The sequence below is a fragment of the Panthera uncia genome, chromosome D1 (assembly GCF_023721935.1).
Source record: "Panthera uncia isolate 11264 chromosome D1, Puncia_PCG_1.0, whole genome shotgun sequence".
NCBI classification, from domain to species: Eukaryota; Metazoa; Chordata; class Mammalia; order Carnivora; family Felidae; genus Panthera; species Panthera uncia.
In genome coordinates this window covers 58060133-58086147 of record NC_064808.1, presented here as the reverse complement: position 1 = coordinate 58086147, position 26015 = coordinate 58060133, and the positions used below count along the sequence as shown (strand labels likewise).

Sequence of the window (26015 nt, the reverse complement as noted above, 5' to 3'; positions counted from 1 at the left end):
AAGATTCTCTCCTCCTCTTACATCATACTTTCTGCTTGATCTCATTCATTGTCCCGTCTTTGAATACTGTATATATGCTGATAACTCCCATATTTTCCCAGATAGCTCTAGCCTAACCTCTGTCCTTAACTCTAGACCCGTATATCCTCTTATCCACTGGATATTTCCACTTTGAGATCTTACAACATTTTATACTTAATATGCTCTAAAAATGCATTCTTTTTTTTTTTTTAAGTTTATTTATTTTGAGAGAGAGAGAGAGAAAGTGTGTGCACGTGTGGGGATGAGGGGCAGAGAGAGAGGGGGTGAGAGAGATTGAGAGAGAGAAAGAATCCCAAGCAGACTTCTCACTGAGCAGAGACTGATGCAGGACTCAGTGTCACAAACTGTGAGATCATGACCCGAGCCGAGATCAAGAGTCAAAGCTTAACCAACTGAGCCTCTCAGGTGCCCCTAAGTCTGCATTCTTGATCTTTTCCCACAAATTTGGTACTCCCTAAGTTATCCCTGTTTTAGTGGCATCTTTGTTTACCTAGTTACTCAAACCACAAATTTAAGATTTACCCCTGATACTTCCTTCTTTCCTATCCTTTATATGTACTCCACCCCCAATCTTGTCAATTTTACTTCCTGTGTATTTCTTGAGTCCATCTACCTCTCCCCATGTCTGTTGTCACCTCTCTAATCCAAGCCACAACCATCTCTACCCTAGACTATTATAGTAGTCTTTTAACTGAGCTCTTTGCTTAAAGCCTGTAAAAGCTTTTTGTTTTATTTGGGAGAAAATACAAAATCTTAAACATGATTTATAATGTTCCAAGAGACCTGACCTTTGTTTTTGTTTTTCTAACTTTATCTTGTGCCACTGTCCACTGCACTGACTGTGCTTTAGAGTGATTGGCACTTTTCCCCCTGTTCTGCAAAATTTGAGAAAGTCTTTTTGTTTTAAGTTTATTTATTTATTTTGAGAGAGAGAGAGTGTGTGCATGTGTGCACGTGAGCATGCAGGAGAGGGATAGAGAGGGGAAGGGATGGTCCCAAGCAGGCTCTGCTCTATCAGCACTGACCCCCATGTGGGGCTTGATCTCATGAACCGTGAGATCATCTCATGATGAACCAAAACCAAGAGTCGGATGCTTAACCACCTGAGCCCGCCTGAGAAAGTCTTTCCTGCCTCAGGGTCTTCATACCTGTTCTCCCCTGGTGTGTTCTTCCCCAATTCTGCCTTCTTCACAAGTCTGGTTTCTCTCTCCCCCCTGTATCTTCTTTTAGAAAACAAATATTAAGTAGCTGTTGTGAGCCAGAACCTGTCTAAAGAAGATCCCGCCCCGCCATTATCCTTTGACAGTACTTCGTTATTTTCTGTAATGGCATTAGTAATGATCTGTAATTCTATACTTATCTGACTCTTTGTTATTGGCTAGACTTCCAGCTCCATGGAATCAAAGATCATATCTTTTTTATCCACCATTATACCTCATCACCTAATACAGTGTGTGGAACATAAGTGTTGTAAATCTTTGTTGAATGAGTGAGCTCACATTATCAAGGATTACTAAGCCTTGGCAGCTTTATTTCTGAAGTTTTTTCAAATTTGTTTTTATTTTTCTATCTCCTCTGCTTGGTTTACACCTTAATCTTCTTTTCTCTAGGCTTTTAATTACCTCATAACTAGTGTCTTGGCCACCAGTCTTTCTCTTTCATTCATTCATCATTCTGCCTGGAGTAATGTTTCTGATCCTCTTACTGTTCTGCCCAAAAGCAATCACTGTGTCCCCATTGCCTGTAAGATAATATGTAAACTAAGTTGTTTTTCAGGGAACTTTATAATTTAACCCCACCTACTTCTTCAGCGTCATTTCTCTTGACCCTATTTCATCTCTCTAAAAAGACTGTGTTTCATTCACTTTGAAATGTCATATGACCCTGTTTCCTCAGCCTAGAATTCCTTTTCTCTCTCTGCTATTAAAACTCTCTTCTTCAAGATCCAGCTTGGATGCCATGTCTTCCATGTAGTCTTCGAGTCCTCATCCAACCACTCATGATTATAAATTCCTGAGGGTGTGCTATACACTGGATGTTTATGTTTCTCTCAAATTTATATGTTAAATCTTAATACCCAATGTGATGATTGGGGAGGTGACACTTCTAGGAGGTGATTAGGTCATGAGGATGGAATCCTCATGAATGGGGTTAGTGTTCTTATAAAGGAGACCCCAGATAGCTCCCTTGCCCCTAATGCTATGCAAGGACATAGTGAGAAGAGGGCATCTATGAACCAGGAAGAGAATTCTCACCAGACATTGAATCTTTTGGTGCTTTGATCTTGCCTCTAGAACTGTAAGAAACAAATTTCTGTTCTTTGGAAGCCACCCAGCCTATGGTATTCTGTTACAGCAGCCTAAATGGACTAAGGCAGTGTAGTACTTTTTTTTCATTCCTTACTGTGTACTTAGAATCTCGAACAGTGTGTGGCATGTAGTAGGCTGTCAATAAATAGTTGTTGAATGATTGAGTAAAATAATTTACTTATCTGCTCACTTAACAAATATTTATTAAACATGTTGAATGTCCATAGCACTCTGTCTTTCCTTTGCACTATAATTAGGAGTTCATTTGTTATCCATTGGAGCTGATCACTTGTAAAATTAATCCCAACTCAAGCATCCCTCCCTGCTCACCGTTGGGCTCTGTCCTCTTTACCCTTTCTCAGTAAGTGCCTTTCTAATGGTGGGTAATTCACATCTGACAATACGTTGCAAATAGATTCTAAAATGAAAACTGGCATTTCTGCAAAACATTAAGACTTTTACGAATTTGAAATAAGGCAATATTGGAGAATGGTTTGAATCATACACACAAAAAAATCCTTGACACATGAGGATTAGGTAGAGTTAGACCAGTTTAAAATTGAAGGGAAAATTAACATGAGTAATGACATAATAGGAGATTCAGAGGACAATGATTTGAGTAACAAAGGATTAAGAGAGACCCTTGGGAAAGATTGGTGAAGCTCTTGAATATTTTTACAAAATTGATCCTCTTAACGTGTTTTAAAAGCCAAATGTGAAGTGGCAGATGTTCTTTGGTATAAGTATTACCTTATAGGCAATTATAACAAAGTTTTGTTAAATATTAAGAATTAGAAAAATTTGTTTTATGTTTGATAAATTGAAGTCCCAATCATTTAAAAAAATTTTACTAGGCAATTTTGGTACCTCATCAGTTAACTTAAATGGCAGTTTTTGATATTAGTTATACTCAAGATAGTAAGAATCCCGCTGTATGTACTTGTTTCTCTATTAGCTTCAGTTCCCTGATGTTGGGGGTTATGCTTTATTCATTATATTCCTGTGGTGCCTAGCTCAGAGTCTGGTACTTCGGAGGTACCTAATAAATGCATAGGGACAGAAAGAAGTAAATAATTGTAGGGTTTGGAAGGGCTCCTTGAAAAGGTACTATTTGGGACAGAGCTTGTATGTCAGGTGAGTAGGGTTTGACTGTTACACTTTGTTAGGTCCAGAAGGAAAATCTCTCACTCTTTCTTTTGCTGGTTCCAGCCTAGTGTGTGCTTAAATATTCAGAGTCCGTTCTCTTCCTCAATAGCTCTTGTTCTCATTGTAATTCTTCCTGGAGATTGAGATGGAAATGAGGAAGGCTTTGGGCTGCTGCCTGGGCATCCACATTCATGAGAACTTAGAAATGCAGAGGGGCCAAATGCCAAACCTGACCTAGACGGATCCAGGTCAGCCAATCATTGCTTTCCTGCCTCTCCCTTTGTTCTCTGTGCTTCCAGTCTCCTATCTGCTGGAGGTGCTACAGCTGTTTATGCCAATTAATATAATGCTAATGTGCTCCTTAATGAAAGCATGGAAGCACATGGTCCCAGCTGGTAGATAAGAACTGTATAGGATCGACCTTCAGAGTACCTTTTCACTAACAATTGGTCAAACTACCTGAATACCTTTTCACATTGTTTTTGAAACCATGGAAACAAGCTGGAAGTGAACATAGTTTAGGGAATCTAATTCCTCATTTTATGGGATAAGGAAAAAAAAACCCTCAGAGATGATAAAGCTCATGCCAAATTAATAATTCCTTGCCTCCCATTTTAACAAAAATCTATCTGATGTAAATATAATTTTGTCCTCTCTATTATGCAGCATTTAAAACCTCTGCCACTGACCTAACTTTGAATCTTGTGGCCCTGCCACTTCCTTATGTGATCTGGGGAGAGTTAAGTAACCTGTGTAGTTTTAGTATCCTTATCCTTAAAATGGTACTAATAATAGTACCTGCTTCATAGGTTTGTTACTAAGATTACATGAGGCAATAATTGTAAAGCACTTAGCAGATTCTGGCACATAACAAGTGATCAGTAAGTGTTGTCTATCATTATGATTACAGCATAAGGAAGCTAAAATGAGTCTAATGACCAGTGCTTTAATTTCCAATTCTGTCTTTGAAACCTTTGTTGCTAATTCTTCTTCAGTTAGAATCCGAGCCTAGTGAAAGCAAGGATTTTTGTCTACTTGCTTCCCTGTATGTATCTTCAGTGTCTAGAGTAATTTTTAGCACATAGTAGATGCTTGATAAATATTTAGTAAATTAATGAATTCTCTTGGGGAATATCCTTTCTGAAAAACACCTACTTTTAGATACTCCAATGACTTGAATCTTTTTTCTTTACACCTGTTTATATGAATTTGCACTTGTCTTTATAGTATTTATATTATGTCCTTGATCTTTTCAGATATCTTTGTTTCCCTCTACATTGTAAATCTTCATGGGTAGGAAACTGTGATCTCACTATGGGAATTTCCTTGTGGCTCCTAGTATAGCATTTTTTTTAAAAAAATACACAGTTATTAAGACTTAGTAATTACTGACAACTGACTCTAAAAGTCACTTGTATTCAATACTAATTTATTGAGCAAACACCAGTATATGCTGCGGCATCAATCCCAACTCTAAGAAGTTGTGAGTTCATGGGGTCAGTCCTTGGTGGCAAGAGGCACTTTAATGCTTTTGTGAATGTTGTTCTTTACATATGAAATACCCCTCTCCTTCCTCCTTGCCCCTTCTCTGCCAGATGTCATATTGCTGTTCTTTAGGGCTCAGTCTCCTCTGTCAAGTCTATTTACTTCCTTTCCTCTGTGATTAACTCCTTTTTATGTAAACCTCTTCATGGAAGAAGTAGATAGCTTTTGCAAATGAGACAATTTTGAGGGAGAGGACGTTCCAGACTGAGGAAAGAGTTGCTGCAAAGACAAGGAAGGAAAGGGTTAGCTGTTATGAGAACATGATTTTAAATAATATAAGTTATCTTTAGTGTAAGGCAGTTTAGTGGTCAGGTTTCTTATTAATAGGGGCAAGTAACAGAATCCACTCTAGCAAGTTCAAGGAAAAATTATTTACTAAAGGGTGCTAGAGAGATTAAAGAGCCTTTGTGAGAGTAAGAAATGGACCTAGGCTGGACTTCCAAGAACAAATTCCTTAAACCACACTGAAGAACTGAGCTGTTAAGGATGCCACAGTCTTTGCCATAATCTAGAAGCTGCAAAATCAGGAAGCTGTTGCTACAACTGCTAGATCTAGAACTCTGCTGCCTCTGCGCAGTTTGCTCCAATAAGAGGGATGTCCTGTGTCTAGTCTCCCCACCCATCTAATTTCATTCCAAATCAGTATCTAGTGTGGAGCATCTGATTAGCAAAACTTAAATCACCCTTAGAAAGGAGTCTGGGAAATGCGCGCGCGCGCGCGTGTGTGTGTGTGTGTGTGTATTCCCCAAGCTGCTTTCATCATGGTGATAAATTGGCTGATAGGAACAGTTAAGGAGGTAAGTTTTTTTGTTAACCAATGGGTGAGAGAGATACATAGAGAGGAAGGGGAAGGGAGGGAGGGAGAGAGATAGGGAGAGAGGCAGAGAAAGAGACACTGACTTAATCTCCCAAAATGGGAAAAAAATTCTTTAGTCCAACTGGATCAACTTAGGCTACTTGCCCATCCTGGACCCACAAGAGTTTCCAGAGGCATACCAGAAGCTAATTGGTTAAGGCTGAGTTCTTGAACTAATGGCTGTCAAGAATGGTTTAAATACTACGGTTTGAATGTAGAATCAAGACCTCTCCCTGGAGCTAGGGGTCAGCATTACTTGAGGACAGTGGTTTTCAAAGTGTGGTCACTTGGGAACTTGTTAAAAATGCAGATACTCAGGGCATGTACCAGATTCAGTGAATCAAAAACTCTGGGTGTGGGGCCCAGGAATCTGCTTTTTGTACAAGTCCTCCAGGTGATTATGATGCTGACAACAGACTAAAATTTGAGAAATGCCTTAGTAACACACGCTGCTGAGGGATGAATACTGGATAAAAATCAGGGCTCTATTAGGAAGGAGAAAGTAGAGAATGAATGCTGGATAGGCTGACAACAGCATCCGTTTCAAAACTGTAGAGGTGGGTAGGGGGTCAGTTAATGAGGAATCTTGAATTTCTACCACACAAGGTTGTTGTGAAATATAAAACTAGATAACGTATGTGTGAAGGACCTGTGCAGTGAAGGAGGTAGATTCTAATGGGTTGAGATAGAAAGTACATTGGGGATGCCTAGGTGGCTGAGTCGGTTGAGATCAGAATCTCATAGTCTGAATTTGAGCCCTGGATGGGGCTTGCTGCTGTCAGCTGTCAGCGCAGAGCCTGCTTGAGATCCTCCGTCCCTCTCTCTCTCTGCCCCTCCCCTGTGCCCACACACACTTTCTCTCTCTTTCTCAGAAAAACAAAAAACAAACATTCAAAAAGAAAGTACATTGAACTTGGAGTCAGAGATTGGGTTCTCATCTTGGTCCCTTCTTTGAGCTTCAAACTCCTCTTCTGTAAAATAAGGAATATAACTACTAGAGTGTTGGAAGAATTAAATGAATGAATGTATGTGAAGGGCTTAGGTAATTATTTAGCAATATTAATGAAATAAATAAATATTAGTAAAATAAATAAATATTAGTAAATATTTACCAAAAATACTTGGCCAAAGTCCTTTGAACTTTATTCTGAGGACAAGGGAAAGTGTACTCCCTTAGGACTGTCTTTCCTCCTAAGACAATTACCTCGTTCTCAGTAATTGTTTCAGGTCTCAGATTCTTGACCATATTTAGATTAGCTCTGATTTAATTTCATGAGCAATGGTTTCTGCCTCTGCAGTCTTTTCTTGGGGCATTATGTGAATTATTTACTCTGGCTGTCACAGGGATACAGGGATTTCTTTTCACTCTTATAACTAATATGTATTAATGGTGATGTGACCATACATATTTTATGTTTTCCTTGGCAGAATAACTGATTCCTTTTTATTTTCTTCTGTGAGATCATTTTAATTTGTAGCACTTTGCCCTCTCCGTCCTACTTTTTGTTTTTTACACATTTCATGTTTTCTAAATATAGAATATTTATAAAATTCTATTATGTTACAGTGGGAAAGGTGTTCAGGATTGGCTTGGACTCTTTCCTTTAGTTTTTTTTTTTATGTGTATTAATTTTGAGAGAGAGAGAGAGAGACAGAGTATGAACGGGGGAGGGACAGAGAGATAGAGGGAGACACAGAATTTAAAGCAGGCTCCAGGCTCTGAGCTGTCAGCACAGAGCCTGATGTGGGGCTTGAACTCAAACCCTGAGATCATGACCTGAGCCAAAGTCGGACACTTAACTGACTGAGCCACGCAGGTGCCCCACTCTCCTTTACTTTATATAAGAAATTAAGGGAAGTAATTTGTCTAGTCTTGTATTCTACTTCTTGCCCTCTTCCTATCTCCTGCCATGGAAGAATTTATATCTGGGGTTAAATTTCATTTTTCCCCTATTAGTTGAAAGTCTATCTTAACTTGTTTATATCTAATGGGATTTAATTAAAGTCATTAGCAGGTCTGCTGAAAATGAAGCAGAGCTGATGTCCCAACCTAGGAAATAAGATTACCTAGTGAGTAGAAGTGTTGTGGATCCAGCAGTGGAAAGAAGGGCCCACCGTGGACATACTCTTCACTCCTAGGCATACTTGGCATGTTATTAGATGTGCTAGTTATTGGGTGTGCCAACATTGGATTATTAGTGGTCTTTTCTGTGTTTACATCTAGGGTGTTTGAGGAAGGAAGGAATAAAATCGAATGAACAATTTTTACTCTGGTGCTGAGCACTTCTAACTTTATACTATAAATAGCAATTAATATTTGTTTGTTTGCGTTAGAAAGCTACTGTTGGGTGGCAAGGAAACCAGAGACCCTTCTTCTCATAGACTTGTTGGTACTAATTAAAACCCAGATTGCCAGCTGGAGGGCAACCTAAAAGTTTTCCAATTCAACACCTTTATTTTATGAATGAGAAAACTGAGACCAAGAGAAGAAAAAATAACTCACTCAGTATTTAAAACAATTTTTTTCTGGCTACAGATTTATTCAACACAAAACAATCTCTGGCTGACCACATCCATGACTAAATCCACCTGTAAACTGGAATTCACTTGCTGACCCAGCCCCAACTTCACCTTTCTTGTTGGCACCAGAGGGCACAGTGCTTTGTCTGTAGGTGTCTCTGTCAGCTTCCTCTCATGTGAGTCTTACAGGTTGCTCTCCCCCCACACCTTTGGGCCATGGCCTGACAGTTTCAGGATGGATGTGGTGCAGAATGGCAGGCACAACCTCAGGGGGCAGATGGGGGTATTCACAGAGATACTGGATAACCTTGTTGATAAGGTACTTGTAGAAATGTCTCCAGGCAAACAATTCCTTTATGTAGCCTTATGATTTGAGAGACTGCATAGCCTTGATAATGTTATGATTGGGCACATTCTTGTCTGCCAGCTCAGGGTGTTTAGGCATGTGGACGTCCTTCTTGGCCACCACTTTCCCTCCTTGAAAAGGAGTTCATAGATGGCTCTTCTTGGGCATCAACTTCTCAGCTGCTGCTGTGTATGGGGCCAGAACTGGAAAGGAAAAAACAACTCAGTATTACACAGTAAGTTAGTTACAGAGTCAGGACTATATCTCAGCACTTCTGATTCCCTGTTAAGTGCATTTCACTACACCCCTCTGCAGGGCAAATGTAAGAGGAAAGGTCAGGTAGTGGAAAGAGCATAGATCTGAGGGCAGAAGATCTGGGTACAAACCATGGCTCTGCCATTTACTGACTTGTTCGTGAGAAAGTAATATCACTTCCTCAAGTATGAGTTTCCTCATTTGTAAGATGGGATAATGCTGATACCTCTTTTACCTGCCTCATGGGGTTATTATTAGGATAAAAATGTGAGATGCAGTGGAAAAAAAGGCAGATGAAAGTGGACATGGCTAATTTGCCTATGGATTTTGGCCCCATCACCTATTAACTGTGTGATTTTTGGGCAAGTCATTTAGTTTCTGTGAACACAGGTTTTTTTTTTTTTTTTCCTTTGTAAAATTGGGACAATAGTAACTCTCTTACATAGCTGTGTGGAGAACATTAGTGTATGTAAAGCATTTAATTTGGTGCCTGTTGCATAATAGCTGTTCAGTAAGTGAGATCTCAGAAGACTTAATTCTGTCTTCTCAGAACTGTTCCTTTAAGACTTAAAATAGATATAGCAGAACTCATTCTTCTGTAGCTTTAAAACTATTTTGAAAAGTTTAATTCAGAGGCTATAGGCAAGGTAAGGTATGGGCTTTGTGGTTAGGTTTCTGCTTTAAACTGTAGTGGCCCGTAGTCAGGCTCTTTCTTCTGTCTTTCTTCTGTCCAGGGAAGGGCCTGTAGAAATGGCAGGCATTGCATATGGTGAATTGATTGAAGAAGAGGTAGAGGAAATTTGGTGGCTGGGAAACTTGGAAGGGAGAATGGAAATGGGAAAAGTAGTGCTACTTTTCATCACCACTGTCTACAGGCCACTGAGTATCAGTATGTGAGAACCTTTGTGGTGAAACCTTTTCTCATTGTGATCTCAGTCTCTGACAATATAAATGTCTCAAAGTGTTGGGACCATGTCTAAGTCCTCTGTTGCCCCAAATACCTGACCTACAGTAGATATGTGTGTGTATATATATATATATATATATATATATATATATACACTCATATGTATGCATATATTTGTATATGTATTTATTTAAACATTTATTTATTTATTTTGAGAGAGAGAGAGAGAGGGAAAGAGAGAATCCCACCCTGATGCTGGGCTCCATCTCATAAACCATGAGATCATGACCTGAGCTGAAATCAAGAGCTAGATGCTTAACTGACTGAGTCACCCAGGTGCCCCAATATGTAGTATATTTTTATTGGAAGAATGACTACTTGAAGTGGAGAAGTACTGTGGCCCATAGGGATCCATGAACCCCTTTGGCTCCTAATTTCTCATCCAAGCTCCACTTTGCTGAGATATTTGTATTTAAATAGGCTTTTATAGTCTTTAGCCTGATGGATTTGTGGGATTTCATGTCTTGGTTTTTTTAAGCTTTGCTCTACTGCCAACTTCCCTTTATCACCTTGGTTCAGGCCAGACAACTATTTCCTTCATTCCTAGTCATTGTGTGGCACCTGCCAGGTTCCTCTTTCTGGTTTTTAATTCTGGGATGGAGTTGGTTGGTCTAAGGCACATGAGCTGGAGAACATGAGATTTGCATGATCAAGCAAACAGCATTTCCTTAGAAGTTGCAAGATTATGGGAAAGCATAATGCTGATAGGTTCTCTCCTTCTTTCCCCCCAAATAGGATACTCTCATATAAGCTATTAATTTAGTAAATATATACTAACCATGTATACTATAGATTAGATATTAGTCTGGGTACTTTGAATATATTATCTCACCAAATGCTTAGTGACCCTTTGAGTTAGGCTGATGATATTGCCCTCAATTCACAGATAAGGAATATAGAGTTTAGATAAAAGAAATGACTTGCCTTAGCTAGTAAAGGGTAGACCCAGGATTTGAACCCACGTCTTTATGACTCAAAAATCATCACTGATTGCCATGTCCGTTTACCTTACTGGAATGGAAACTCCTTGAAGGTAGAGGTCTTGTCTGATTCAAATCTGTATTCCCTATCAGCACAAGAACTGAAATAGAACTTTTTTTTTTTTTTTTTTTTTTACATTTTTTGAATTTTCTATTTAAAGTCCAGTTAGTTGGGGCGCCTGGGTGCCTCATTCAGTTAAGTGTCCGACTTTGGCTCAGGTCATGATCCCACAGTTTGTGGGTTCGAGCCCTGCGTCGGGCTCTGTGCTGACAGCTCAGAGCCTGGAGTCTGCCTCGGATTCTGTGTCTCCCTCTCTCTCTGTTCCTCCCCTGCCTTCACTCTGTCTCTCTCTCATTCTCCCAAAAATAAATAAAGATTAAAAAAATTAATAAAGTCCAGTTAGTTAACATCCAGTGTAATATTTAAAAAGTTTTAAAAAAATATTTATTTATTTTTAAGAGAGAGAGTGTGGAAGCCACAGAGAGGCAGAGAGAAAGGGAGACAGAGGATCTGAAGCAGGCTTTGTGCCGACAGCAGAGAGCCCAATGTGGGGCTCGAACTCAGAAACCAAACCATGAGATCATGACCTGATACGAAGTTGGATGCTTAACTGACTGAGCCACCCAGGCAGCCCAACATACAGTGTAATATTAGTAACAGGTGTACAATATAGTGATTCAACACTTCCATACATCACCTAGTGTTCATCACAAGTATACTCCTTAAACCCTATCGATTAGTTACCCTACACCCCCCCCATTTTTTGCCCCCCCCCCCCCCCCCCCCCCCCCGTAACCATCAGTTTGTTCTCCTTAGTTAAGAGTCTGTTTCTTGGTTTGCCTCTCACTATTTTTTCCCCCTTTGCTTATTTGTTTCTTGAATTCCAGATATGAGTGAAATCATATGGTATTTGTCTTTCTCTGAGTGAATTATTTTGCTTAGCAGAATATTCTCTAGCTCCATCCATGTCATTGCAAATGACAAGATTTCATTCTTTTTGATGGCTGAGTAATATCCACTCTGTGTGTGTGTGTGTGTGTGTGTGTGTGTATGTATCTTACAACTTCTTTATCCATTCATCAATCGATGGATACTTGGGCTGTTTCCATAGTTGGGCTATTGTAGATAATGCTGCTATAAACATTGGGGTGCATCTGTCCCTTTGAATTAGTATTTTGGATTCTTTGAGTGAATACCAGTAGTGCAATTGCTAGATTGTAGGATAATTCTATTTTTAACTTAAAAAAAACACTTTTTTTAATGTTTATATTTGAAGGGGAGAGAGAGACACACAGTGTGTGAGTGGGGGAGGGGCAGAGAGGGAGACACAGAATCTGATGCAGGCTCCAGACTCTGAGCTGTCAGCACGGAGCCTGATGTGGGGCTCGAACTTACGAGTGAGATCATGATCTGAGCTGAAGTTGGACACTTAACCGACTAAGCCACCTAGGAGCCTCTATTTTTAAATTTTTGAGCAGCCTCCATACTGTTTTCCAGAGTGGCTACACCAGTTTACATTCCCACCAATGGTGCAAGAGAGTTCCCTTTTCTCTGCATCCTTGCCAATACCTGTTGTTTCTTGTGTTGTTGATTTTAGCCATTCTGACAGGTATGAGGTGATACCTCACTGTAGTTTTGATTTGCGTTTCCCTGATAATGAGTGACGTTGAGCATCTTTTCTTGTGTCTGTTGGCCATGTGTAATTCTTGACATAGACTAATTTTTATTGAACATAGGATACATTGGAAGATCTAGACTTAGAGAGTAGGGCAATTGGGGTGAGGTGTTGAGAAACTGTTTTTGTAGTCTATGTTATTTGTGTGGGGGAACCTCAGTCCTCAAAGTGAATTTTTTTAATAACCCATGGGGTCAAAAAGGAAAGAAAGTATCATTTACTCCAGAAATCCACAAGCATAACTAACACAAACATTAGAATGCTTTAAAGAACTTAGAGTCTTATTGGGAGAATAATACCTACTTCCTCCTACTTGAGGAAAATTGAGATAATACCAGTAAACGAGCCTACCTGCAGTGTAAAGTGTGTAAGTTGTTTTTAGGCCTGGCTCTTCCTTCTTTCCCTTCTCTGGGCTTCAGTTTCTCTGTACAGTGTGTTGGCCTGGATGCCCCTGTGGCTCCTGACAACTCCGACATTTAGGTAAGGGTATTGAAGTTGTTCTGTTGCTTACTTCCTCCATTACAGAGTAGCACATACTTGATGTCTGTGATGTTCTGCAGCCCTATAGCCCTTCTGTCTTTAAGCCTAGTTTCCTCTAAAGTCAGTTGCCTTCTTTAGTTTAGTTTTCTTTTTTAGGCTGTTTTTGTGTGGGCTAATGTTCCCTTTGGAGGTTGAATTGAATTGTGTAAGTATCTCAGGAAGTGGCAGAAGCACCTTCCTCAAACGCGGTTCCGTCAAAAGCCCATCAAGTCAAGTCCTGTCCCTAAAGAGGAAGAGAAAGCCTGGGCTCCTTAGCCAGTAGATAAAGAGTTTCTTCCTTGAGCTCTCTGGGCTAATTTCACCACTTAAAGAAGGGACATTTCCTTTTAAATTCCAAATACCCCACTCTGTATGTGATTAATATCCCTGGGTCGTTAAAAAAATGATTTATTTAAGTAATCTTTACACCCAATGTGGGGCTCAAACTCATGATTCCGAGATCGAGAGTTGCATGCTCCTTTGACTGAGCCAGCCAGGCACCCCATTGCTGGACCATTTTTATGTCACTCTTCATTTCCCTCTACCTTCCTAAGTCTGACCCTTGGGTCATACAAAGTAAATTCAAGCTCTTCTCCATATCGCAGTCCTTTATAATCACAGTGGTGATTTTATTTCTTTTCTTTTCTACTAAATATTTTCTTCATGAGTTTCTCACATGATACTTCTCCTTCTCTCTCATATCAGTTTCCTCTCCACAAAAAATTCGTTTGGGTAGGCTCTTTATGCTAATTTTCTGGTCTTGTGTAACTCATTCACTTCTCTCAGGTTTTCTCTCGCTGTTGCTTAAATAAGCCATATATACCTCTTTCATGTCTCCCTAACTTGTTTCTCATAGTTTCTTTTGTGTAACCTGTTTTTCATTGCTTTGTTGTACTTCTGCTCAACAACCTTCAAAGCCCAGTTAAAATATCTCTGTCTCTGATACCTTCTCTGACACTGTCCTCCTGTTCCAGACAGAATATCCTTTTTTTCAGTGTTTATGTGATACTTTCTTCCAATAGCTATGACAGCATTTATTGTATTGTACTTTATTGTATTGTAATTATACTTGTTCATGTATCTGCCCTCTCCCTAAACACTTCCTCAGTTATTCCAGTGTTGGAAGTACCTGCCATATGCCAGGTGGTCAACAAAAGAAGCAACTAACATTACTGAGTGCCTTACTGCTGTGCAAGTTGCCATATACTGTCAATTAATCCTTACAATGGGTCTCTCATGTAGGTATTACACCCACTGTACAGATGAAGTAATTGAGACCCAGAGATGAGTGATTTATTTATTATCTCACAGAAGACTGGGATTCAAACCTGCTTGCTGACTTCAAAGCTTGAGCTGTACTTAGAACTATTCTTCTGACTTCTAATTCAGTATTCTTTCTGTGTACATTAGAAAAACACAAATTGAGTAAGTAGATGTGCTTAATGCGGTGATAGATAAGAGTTCAAATGGGAGTAGGGTGCAAACAGCGGTAGCACTCACATAATTGCTGTGTATTAAGAAATGATCCTGGAGTTGTTAATGCTTTAATCGGTACTGTAGGCAGTCCTAAAATTTGGCACTTACAAATGAATCTGTTTTAGCTGGTTAGCAGATGTAACAACACCTACCTTAGGGCATGTTCTGTTCTAAAAAGGAATGAAAAGCTTCTTCTCTGTCACAATCGTGGGTAATGTGGATGAGCTCAGCTTTGACCTGAAACAGTGATAGTGCTTCTGAAATCTTTCACTTCCAAGCTTTGTCATAATTTTGTCAGGTGCTGATAACCTACTTTTTCAGAGTTGTAGAATCAGACAATTGAAATATGAATTGGAATATGGGGTTCTTACTCCAAATGTTTGAATAGCCTAAGCTCTTACCAGGGAGAACCTAAACACGAAGGACTTTTATGGAGTTAGTAAAGGAGGCCAAATTGTAGACCTTGGGAAACACTCCTGTCTGCTTGTTTTGTGGTGTGGGCTATTGAGTCATTCTATATTTTAAGTTGATTAATAGCAAATGTGTTACAGAAAGGTAACAAAAATAAGATGAGGGTTCAAGCTTCTGGTAGCCTTATGTGATTTGAGTCAAATAATTAATACTTCCTAAGCCTATTCTTTTAGGTGTTTAGTGGTTTTTCCAGGGGATGTGATCCTTCTGTCTAAGGACCACACACCTCTGTTGCCCAGAGACCATGCTACACTGTAGCTTCTTTTACCTTTCTTTTTAAAAAAAGGTCACAAATCCTCCATTCACTCTGAATAGTCTAAAAATTTGTTGAAACCTGACATCTTCTGATGTCTCTTACCCATTCTCTTCCTTGTTGAGGTTTGTTTATACCTTTTAAAATATCTTTATATTATTTTAGTGTGATTTTGGGTAGGAACATAGGTAAATGTGTTTTTATTCTGCCAAATTGGACTACAAGCAAACTTCAAAGAATTTAAAGGTCAAGAAAATGAAGTTGCATTTATATCTGGAGTCACAAAACTTCGACATGAAAGTAAGTGAGAGTTAGAGGCTAGACCTTCCTAGGAGATGTCCTAGGTTTAGATTTTGACTTGATCATGTACTAGGTATATGACTTTGGACAAATTACCTCCCTAATCCTTGTTTTTTAAAAAGTTTATTTATTTTCAGAGAGAGATAGAAAGCTCCAGCAGGGATGGGGCAGAGAGAGAGAGAATCCCAAGCAGGCTCCACATTGTCAGTGCAGAGCCTGACGCAGGGCTCAGTCTCATGAACCATGGGATCATTACCTGAGCTGAAGTCAAGAGTTGGATACTTAACTCACTAAGCCACCCAGGTGCCCCCGCTAATCCTCACTTTTGAGATTGGATTTTTTTTTAAAAGAGAAAAGATACATCAGAAATTGCACTGAAATAATCATCAAAACATGAGTTTGCTTTTAGCAAACTATGGAATCTTGACCAAATCCTTTCTCCTTTTTGGGCCTCAGTTTCCCTCTATAAATTAGGAACTTTTCCTTGATGACCTCTAAATTCCTTACTATTCTAAGGAGTCTGAGATTTTCCTGATTTCTGAAGAGCACTGACCCTTTAATGCTAATGTCTAGCCCCTTGTTCAGGATGATGAAGGCCTAGGATTTAGACAAATAGAATTGAGTGCTCTGAAGTCTCTGTGTGTGTGTATCTGCCTACCATTCTGACTAGAGCACAATACTTTAAAAACGGAAAGGAAGTGGGGCACCTGGGTGGATCGCCTGAGTGTCTGACTTTGGCTCAGGTCATGATCTTGTGGTTTGTGGGTTCAAGCCCCACACGGGGCTTGCTGCTGTCAGTGCAGAGCCTGCCTCAGATCCTCTGTTGCTCTCTCTCTGCCCTCCCCCACTCACACTCTCTCAAAAATAAATTAAAAGAAAGGAAGGGAAGCAAAAATAAGATAAAAACAGAGAGGGAGACAAACCGTAAGAGACTCTTAAATACAAACTGAGGGTCACTGGAGGGGTGTTGGGGTGGAGGATAGGCTAAATGGGTATTGGGCATTAAGGAGGGCACCTGTTGGGATGAGCACTAGGTGTTATATGTAAGTGATGAATCACTAAATTCTGTTCCTGAAATCATTATTACACTGTATGTTCACTAACTTGGATTTAAATTAAATGTGTGTAAATATATGTGTGTGTGTGTGTGTGTGTGTGTGTGTGTGTGTGTATAAAATAAACAAAAAGGAGAAAAACCCAACATAGTAGCAATGACAATGAAATGTTCTCCATCTTGGAATTTCTACCCTATAGTGTTAAAGATCACAAGAACATCTGCAGTATAAAAAACCCCTTTGACTTTTTAGTTTAGTATTTCATTAAATTTGTTTGAAAACTAATTAATTTGGTGTGTGTGTATGTGGTGGAGATGCAAGATATCTATGAAAATCCTTTGGGAACCACTTTGGGAGTGTCTGTCTAATGCACTGTGTTATTAGGAGTATTGTGCTAATTCATATTGATGTATCTAGCACGATATCCAGAATATATAAGGTGATGAATAAATGCTGCTATTTAAAATATTTAAAGGGGTGCCTGGGTGGCTCAGTCAGTTAAGCCTCCGACTGTGGCTCAGGTCATGATCTTATGGTTTGTGAGTTTGAGCCCCATGTCAGGCTCTGTGCTGACAGCTCAGAACCTGGAGCCTGCTTTAGATTCTGTGTCTCCCGCTCTCTCTGCCCCTCCCCCACTCACGCTCACACGCTCTCTCTCTCTCAAAAATAAATATTTAAAAAATTTAAAATATTAAAAAAAAGAGGAATTGCAGTATACAAACCCATGGCTCTTAGGCAATACATGGTAAACAGGCAGGTATTTTAAAACATTTCACCTTTTTTTGCTTTTTCTCCCAGAATTAAGACAAGCCAGGGTACCTGAGGTCTTAGCATGGAAAGGAGCAGCAATTTTGTTTTTTTGTAGTTGTGATTATTGTGTGTCTGCTCTAGCAGGAGAGAAAGACACTAAAATTATTATAACATTCAATGATGAATGTATAATAGAGGGATGTACAAAGTATTATCTAAGCAAGGAGTGGAAAGGGAGGAGAAGAGGCACTGAAGACTCCAGAAAGGAGGTGACATTTATGTGTGGAAGAATGAGCTTCCATTGAGCTTCCACTGAGCTTTACCAGTTTGAAAATGTGTTGAGGTCTACCATTTCTCTGGGCTTCAGCAGAACCTAGAGGACTCCTTCTTTGGGAAGTCGTTGGAGTCTATTAGGAACTGAGAAGTTCTTTCGAAGTCTGATTTAGTGTTTTTCTGATGCTGGCTTGGACTTCTCTTTATACCAGTGGAGATCTGGAACAAGACACTTGGCCAGGCTGTTGTTCTTAGTCTGGTTGAGGTTTAGGTACTGTTGTTGTTGTGTTTTTAAAAAATTAATTAATTAATTAACTTACTTATTTTTGAGAGAGAGAGAGAGAGAGAGCAAGCGAGCAGGGGAGAGGGGCAGAGGGAGAGAGAGAGAATCTTAAGAAGGCTTCACGCTCAGCATGGAGTCCCACACGGGACTCAATCCCAGGGCCCGGGGATCATGACCTGAGCCAAAATCAAGAGCTCAGGTGCTCAACCAACTGGGCCACCCAGACACCCTAAGATTCAGGTACTGTTAATGGATGTATGTTAGGTAAGCAGAAAATTATGTCTTCCCTTTCAAGAGCTGCCCGAGTGAATTTTTCAAGATAATTGTTTGGAATCTCTACTTTGTGTCATCCCAGGCAGCCGTGGGTCTTTAGGACCTAACCTATTTAAGATACCTAAACATTTAATTCTCTTTAAGTATCTCAGCAATATATTTTTCCTTTTGGAGTAGAAGTTGGCTCTATTTTGACTTGCTACTTTTTGTTTTTTGGTTATTGGGTATCTAAACTTCTTAGTAAGTTCATAGGCTAGAATAGTCTAGTACAGAAATAGTGAGTAAAACATTTTTATTACATGAACAACAAATATTATTGTATTTATTTTATGCTACTTGCTGTGCTAGACCCTAGGTATATAAAAGCGAGTAAGATCCAGTTCCTCTCTTGGAGAAGCTCATAGATTTGTGGCAAAGAAAGAGAAAACAATACTTTAGGAATTGTTGGCTGACCATGTACCATTAATCATGATAAGCACTGGGGATGAATGAGAAAATCTCAACCCTTGATGTGCTTATAGCCTAGTGGGAGGTGGTAAGGTGAGAAGGAGCCCTGTAAGCCAGTAACTAATCCAATTAGTGGCATTTATCATAAAAGAGAGAGGGGTATGTGGCTGGCTCAGTCAGTGGAGCATGCACCTCTTGATCTTGGGGTTGTGGGTTCTAGCCCCATGTTGGGTGGAGAGGTTACTTAAAAATAAAATCTTTAAAAATTTTTTTAAAAATAAAAGAGAGAAATGGTATTGTGTGCCCTGAGGAAGGTATCACTTTAGAGTTGTACTAGATGGTCTGTTAGCCCTCTCTGAGTCTCAAACAGTATAAGATTCTATGATTTTGTGAATTTTTCACTTATGGGTATCAGAGAGTAAGTCGTATTTTATATACAAAAAATTCATGAAGAAGAGTGTTGGAGAAGACATGAATAGACACTTTTCCAAAGAAGACATCCAGATGGCCAACAGACACATGAAGAAAATGCTCAACATCACTCATCATCAGGGAAATACAAATCAAAACCACACTGAGATACCACCTCACATCAGTCAGAGTGGCTAAAATTAACAACTCATGAAACAACAGATGCTGGCGAGAATGTGGAGAAGTGGGAACCCTCTTGCACTGCTGGTGGGAATGCAAACTGGTGTAGCCACTCTGGAAAACAGTGTAGAGGTTCCTCAAAAAATTAAAAATAGAACTACCCTGTGATGCAGCAATAGCATTACTAGGAATTTATCCAAAGGATACAGGAGTGCTGATTCATAGGGGCACATGTACCCCAATGTTTATAGCAGCACTTTCAACAATAGCCAAATTATGGAAAGAGCCTAAATGTCCATCAGCTGATGAATGGATAAAGAAGATGTGGTATATATATACAATGGAATATTACTTGGCAGTCAGAAAGAGTGAAATCCTGCCATTTGCAACAACATGGATGGAACTGGAAGGTATTATGCTAAGTGAAATAAGTCAGAGAAAGACAGATATCATGTTTTCACTCATATGTGGAACTTGAGAAACTTGACAGAAGACCATGGGGGAAGGGAAGAGGAGAAAAATAATTACAAACAGCGAGGGAGGGAGGCAAACCATAAAAGACTCTTAAATACAGAGAACAAACCGATGGTTGGGTGGGGGAGGCTGGGGAAAGGGAAAATGGGTGATGGGAATCGAGGAGGATACTTGTTGGGGTGAGCACTGGGTGTTGTATGTAAGCAATGAGTCATGGGAATCTACCCCCAAAACCAAGAGCACATTGTATATACTGTATGTTAGCCAACTTGACAATAAATATATTAAAAAATGTTAATAAATGCAACTAAAAATGTTAATTAGCAAAATAAAATAAAATAAAATAAAATAAAAATGGCAATAAAAATAGCTAATGCCAGTGTAACAGAATTATGGAAGTAGGAAAAGTGATTTTTTGGTTGTTCAATTCTTTTTTTTTTTTTTTTTTTTTTTTACTTTTCAAATTTAAAGGGTTTTATTTACACACACATGCACACACACAGAGGTTTCCTTTCATTATCTATGACTCAATGTGTTTTTTCTCATAATGATGGCAAATTCATATTAGTTTCTGTTGTTTTCCTCAAGGATTAAATGTTAAAGAAGGTGGGTACATGTGTACTTTTGTTGGATTTTAGACACAAGAGAATTTGAAATAAGAAAACAAGCATTACTTAGATATTTGATGACCATGACTGTTTTCTCTTCGCCACATTACCCTAAAAGTTGCCACTTTCACTTAGCACAATTAAGCCAAATATCATGAGAAACACACTTGTAGTTGAACAAATTAATCACTCCTTGTGGTAAGGGGAAACACATCCTATGGTGAACCATGGGGTATCTCTGTAAGAAGGTCTAGAAAGGACCTGTTATAGGATTTGGAGCTTTGGTTGGGTAAATTTTGTGAAGGTGTAAGGAAGCTGGTTGTTCAATTCTAAAACAATAGTAGTGGCTGCAGAACATTTTCCAGAAAGTGATCAAGTGAGCGAATGTTTCCTCAATACTTTTTCTGAGACCAGTCTCTCCTTAAGAGTTGTAGATTAAAAAAAATGTATAAAATGGTGTTTCTGCCCTTGAGAGACTTTGATTTTATTAGGACTGTAGGATTTCTATGCTAAAAAATTAAACAGTTCCACCAAATAAGCTGGGTACAAACTTGAAGTGTTTAGAGAAAGGTGAATCATTAGTTTCCTTGACCTCCTGTAACAAAATACCACAAACTGGTTGGCTTAGAACAAAAGAAAATTATAGTCACACAGTTCTGGAGGCCACAAGTCCAAAATCAAGGTGTCAGCCAGGGCCATACTGCCTTTGAAGGTGAAGGAAGGATCTGTTCCAGGCCCTTCTCCTAGCTTCTGGTAGCCTCAGGTGTTCCTTGGCTTGTAGATGGACATCTCCCTGTCTTTTCATAGACTCTCTCTCTCCTTGTGTATGTGTGTGTGAACTTCTTAGTAAGCATAGACCAAAATAGCCTAGCTGGAATTTGGAAATTTGTGTCCAAATTTCTCCTTGTAAGGACTCAAGTCATATTGCATTAGGGCCCCCCTTAATAACCTCATTTTAACTTGATTACCTCTGTAAAGATTCTATTTTAAAATAAAATCACATTCTGAGGTACTAGGGCTTAGGACTTTGACATATCTTATTTTGGGAGACACAGTTCAAACCCATAACCATAGGCTTGAGGATTAGGGGAAAGAACTCAGTCAGCTAAGAGTGGAATTAGCAGAGAGAAGTGGAGATACTGTGAGACAAGTCTGTACAGTATCTAAATCCTCATAAGAGGACACTCCAGGTAAATTCATCTTGGTAGAACCAAAGAGTTCTGAGATCCCCAAGCAGGGATATTTAGAGAAAAAAAGATTACTTCAATTTTCTTCTTAGTTGTTTTTGTTCATAGTGTACTTTTGTGGGCAACTTCTTTCTTTTTCTATAAGCACTTTTATTGCTCATGCCACATATCCAATCTTGACCATTAAGATATTGATTGCATGTTGAATAAAAATTTATTCTTAGGTAACAAAAATTAAATTATTTAACTTACATAGTCATTTTTAGTAGTAGAAGACATTTTCTTTGTAAATGTGATGAATTTATACAAAAAAATGGATGACTTCATTCAAGGAATTTGACATTAGAAAATGAGAGTGGATCATGACATTTCTTAATCTGTGACTCCTGGGGTTAGGATAGTAGTTCTCAAGTTTGGCCACTCCAAGAAAGCTTAAAAATGTATTGACACTTAGATCCCACTCAGGACCAAATAAATTAAATTTGGAGTGGGGGGTGGGGCGGTAAAGGTAGGTATGGGGCCCAGACATCAGTGTTTTTTGTTTTTTGTTTTTTTTTTTAAATTTTTTTTTAACGTTTATTTATTTTTGAGACAGAGAGAGACAGAGCATGAACAGGGGAGGGGCAGAGAGAGAGGGAGACACAGAATCGGAAGCAGGCTCCAGGCTCTGAGCCATCAGCCCAGAGCCTGACGCGGGGCTCGAACCCACAGACCGCGAGATCGTGACCTGAGCTGAAGTCGGACGCTTAACCGACTGAGCCACCCAGGTGCCCCCAGACATCAGTGTTTTAAAAAAGCTGTCCAGGTTTGTATACTTGGTTGTAGCACTGGCTTAGGGGAGTAAGAAAGAAACCAGATTCTTGTCCTTGCTGTGACCTTTGAACATTCCCTAAAGCTATTGAATCTTATGTACCTCTGAGAATAAATCTAGGTATATTGTCTCTGACATGTACCAGCTGTTTAATAACTACGGGCAAGTTACTGGAATTCTTTTTGGATCTCAGTTTTCTCATTTGTAGAATGGAGACAGTTAAAACTACCTTTGAGGTTTGCTATGACAATCAAATATTTGCAGATACTTCAGAATGCTTTGTAGATTAAAAGTACTATGTAATATGAGGGTTTAAAAATTTTTTCACTGGTAGATAACTTGCCCAAGATGTTATAACTGCTTGGTGCCCTAGACAAGACCAAAATCTACATCTCCTGAATCTTTTTATTTCCCCATTAATTTGAAAGGTGATTTTTCTTCCTTTCTCTTTCATGTTTTCAGTTCTTTTAGGTTGTATCTGAATGCCTTCTGTATTAGATACTTTCAGGCTACCAGGTATGGTAAGCAGCATGTTGGTTTAGTGGAAAGGACATGGTCTTTGGAGTTGCATGGATGTGAAGTTCAATTCTGACTCCATTACTAACCAAATCACTTTAACCTCTCTAAGTTTCAGTTTCTTTGTATGTTAAACGGAGTATTAAGTGAGAAAATAATGTGAAAGCACTTAGCACTGTGCTTGGTATATAATACCAAACACTGATAATTATTGCTTTTGTTATTATGAGAAGTAGTGATAGCAGAGAATTCATTCATTCATTCATTCATTCATTCATTTATTTATGAGAAAGCACACATGCACACCCCTGGGGGAAAGGGAGAGAGAGAGTCTTAAGAGGCTCCATGCGTAGTGTGGAGCCTGACGAGGGGGCTCAATCTCAAGACCATGAGATCAGGATCTGAGTTGACATCAAGAGTCGGATGCTTAACCGACTGAGCTATTCAGGTGCCCTGAGGGTAATACTTTTAATACAGTTGAATAAATGGTAAAAAAGAAGCTGTTCCATTTGACTTCACTGAACAGGGTCATCTCCTTTTGGTGGCTTTTGGGAGTGGGCTTGGTGGGATACCTTCCAAAGTCTTTATTATAACAATTTTAATCTGTATAGTTTTATACTGTTTTAAAGATAATTTTACAAGCTATTCTCATTTAATCCTCACCATCATGTGCAAAGAAAATATCCCAATATATTTAACGAGGAAACCACAACTAAGAGAGATGAAGTGACTTTCAACCGGTCACCTTATGAGTAAGCAATAGAGACAATTATTGTTTAAGGGGAAATTCCAACCCTAGATGCCTTGGGTTTTGTTTCAGATGGACTTTTGGTTTCATAATGGGCTTTTGGATGTAAACCCAGAAGCCTTAGTTTTGTGGTTGTATTAGTTATGTACTGTTGCTTCAATAAATTGCCTGTGAAATTTATCAGCTTAAGAAAAAAATAAACATTATCTTACAGTTTCTGAGCGTGAGGAATTTTAGAGTGGCCAAGCTGGGTGGTTCTGGCTGTTATGTCTCAACTGAGATTACAGTCAAGCTGTTGCCCAGAGCTGCAGTTTTCTAGAGGTTCACCTGGGCCTGGTGGATTCCCTTCCACACTCACTCATCTGGTTATTGGCTAGCTTCAGTTTTTAGCTGGCTGTTGACAGGCTGGTAGCATCAGTTCCTTGCTCACAACATGGCAGCTAGCTTCCCCACAATGAATGATCTGAGAGAGAAAAGAGCAACCAAAACAGAAGCTGCAGTGCCTTTTGTAATCTAATTTCAGAAATGATATATCATCACTTCAACTGTATTCTTTTGATCACACAGACCAACCCTTCTACTAGGTGGGAAAGGATACACAAAGGTGTGAATACCAGGAGGCAGGGATCATTGGGTACTGTCTTGGAGGCTGGCTACCATAGTTGTAGAGAAACTGAGGCCCAGGCTGTATAATACATAGTTAAGGAGTTAACTTTAATATGCAAGTTTAGATTCTACTCCATGTTCCAGGCATGGTGGATATCAGGAAAATTCCCATGTCTTTAAGGGATGGTTTCTTAGGACACAGGGAACAGGGAATCCTGCAGAAGCCTCTTGAGTCTCATGTATTTACTATTGCTCTTTCTAAGTTGGTAACATAATCGTGCCTGTTTTTACAAATAGACACTTTATTGAGCGGTTGGGAGCCTGAGAGGGTTTCTTTGCCATTGAGTGCTACCTGGTGAAATTAACCTTGGAAATCTTTACCTATTGAGAAAATTAGCTGAGGGAACTTTACAAGCCTCCAGCACTTAGTGCTTTAAAAACCCCTTTCACATTCACTTTTCATGTGATCATCTACAAGGAATAGTGTGATGAGATGGGAAATTGACTGCCATTTAAGTCAGTACATCTGAATTTGAGTTCCAGCTTAGGCACTAACTGTGATTTTGACAAAGTCACGTTCTCCCCCTTGACCCCAGTTTCCTTAAGTAACACAAGGAGGTGTAAACTAGAGTCTCAGGGTTTGGAAGTGCAACTTCACAGGCTATTGTGGTGAGACTGGGAAGTGGGAAGACGCTGAGGAAGGGGAACTTCCCCACCTCCTTTTCAGCCAGAGCAGCTATGCATTTACCTGTTTACATATTGTTGTTTCTGTAAGATTTGACTGGAAAAAAGAGTTTGAGAGGCTTTAAAAAAAAAAACTTGGAAACCATTGGATTGAATGATTGCAGAAGCCTTCTCCCGGTAAAGACGGAGTTGGTTTTTCTGATGCCATTGGGCAAGCAGTAGCCTGGGGGTCCTGGCCTACTATCCTTTCTACATCTCTATAGATAGAACAGCAGAGCAGTGGACCTAGATGTCTTCTAAGAAATCTAGATGTTTCTGTCGCCCTTTCCCCCTTAGATTTTTTTCCTTTAAGCCAGTAGTGGGCGAGGTGGGCAGTTTTCTTTAAGCCAGTGGTGGGAGAGGGGATGGCTAGTTCTTCATTTTTAATGTGGCATAGCTTCTTCTGGAATTAGGATCCAGATCTGGAGGAATGAATGAAGGCCTTTCTTGGAGAGGCAGAAGTCACTGAACAGGCTTCCTGGGAAAAGAGGGGGCTGGGTGAATCAGCAGCAGGTGAGAAGAACTGGTCTTAAAAGTTGGCCTCTGCCTCTTTAGGATTATATAGATGTAAAAATGCTTTCTCTAGCCTATTGTTGGTCCCCAAGCCCATCTACCTTTTGGAGACTAATAGAGAAGATAGAGGTGGGAGGAATTTCAGATGAATCTTGCTTACAGCAGCTTGGGAGGGCCCTTGTCTTTTGGTGGCTCCAATAGTTTTTATTATTTCCTTGTTGGCTCTAGAAAGCAGATCTTTACTAGCAGATTGAAGTTAGTCTTTAGCCATTTTTTCCGTACTCTCTGTTCTTTTATTTTCCAGGTAGTATTCTTTTTGGGGATAGAAGCCTGGAAATGAATAGGTTAGTGGAAGGAGGATTGGATTTAGAATCAGTAGGTCTGGACAAAGCTCTGGCTCTCCCACTTACCTGTGTGACCTTGGGCAAGTTTCTTAATCTTTCTCAGTTTGTTTCCTCATATGTAAAATAGGATTGCTGTGAAGATTAAAGGAAGT

The 26015-nt window shown here is 39.4% G+C and overlaps 1 protein-coding gene and 1 pseudogene across 1 annotated transcript in view; one reads left to right on the top strand and one right to left on the bottom strand.

Moving 5' to 3' along the window:
* PAK1 (p21 (RAC1) activated kinase 1) overlaps positions 1 to 26015 on the top strand; it is a 154200-nt gene that overhangs the window by 15206 nt on the left and 112979 nt on the right. The gene's annotated exons all lie outside the window — the stretch shown is intronic.
* Positions 8441 to 26015, bottom strand: part of LOC125929398 (40S ribosomal protein S10-like) — a 46588-nt pseudogene continuing 29013 nt past the window's right edge.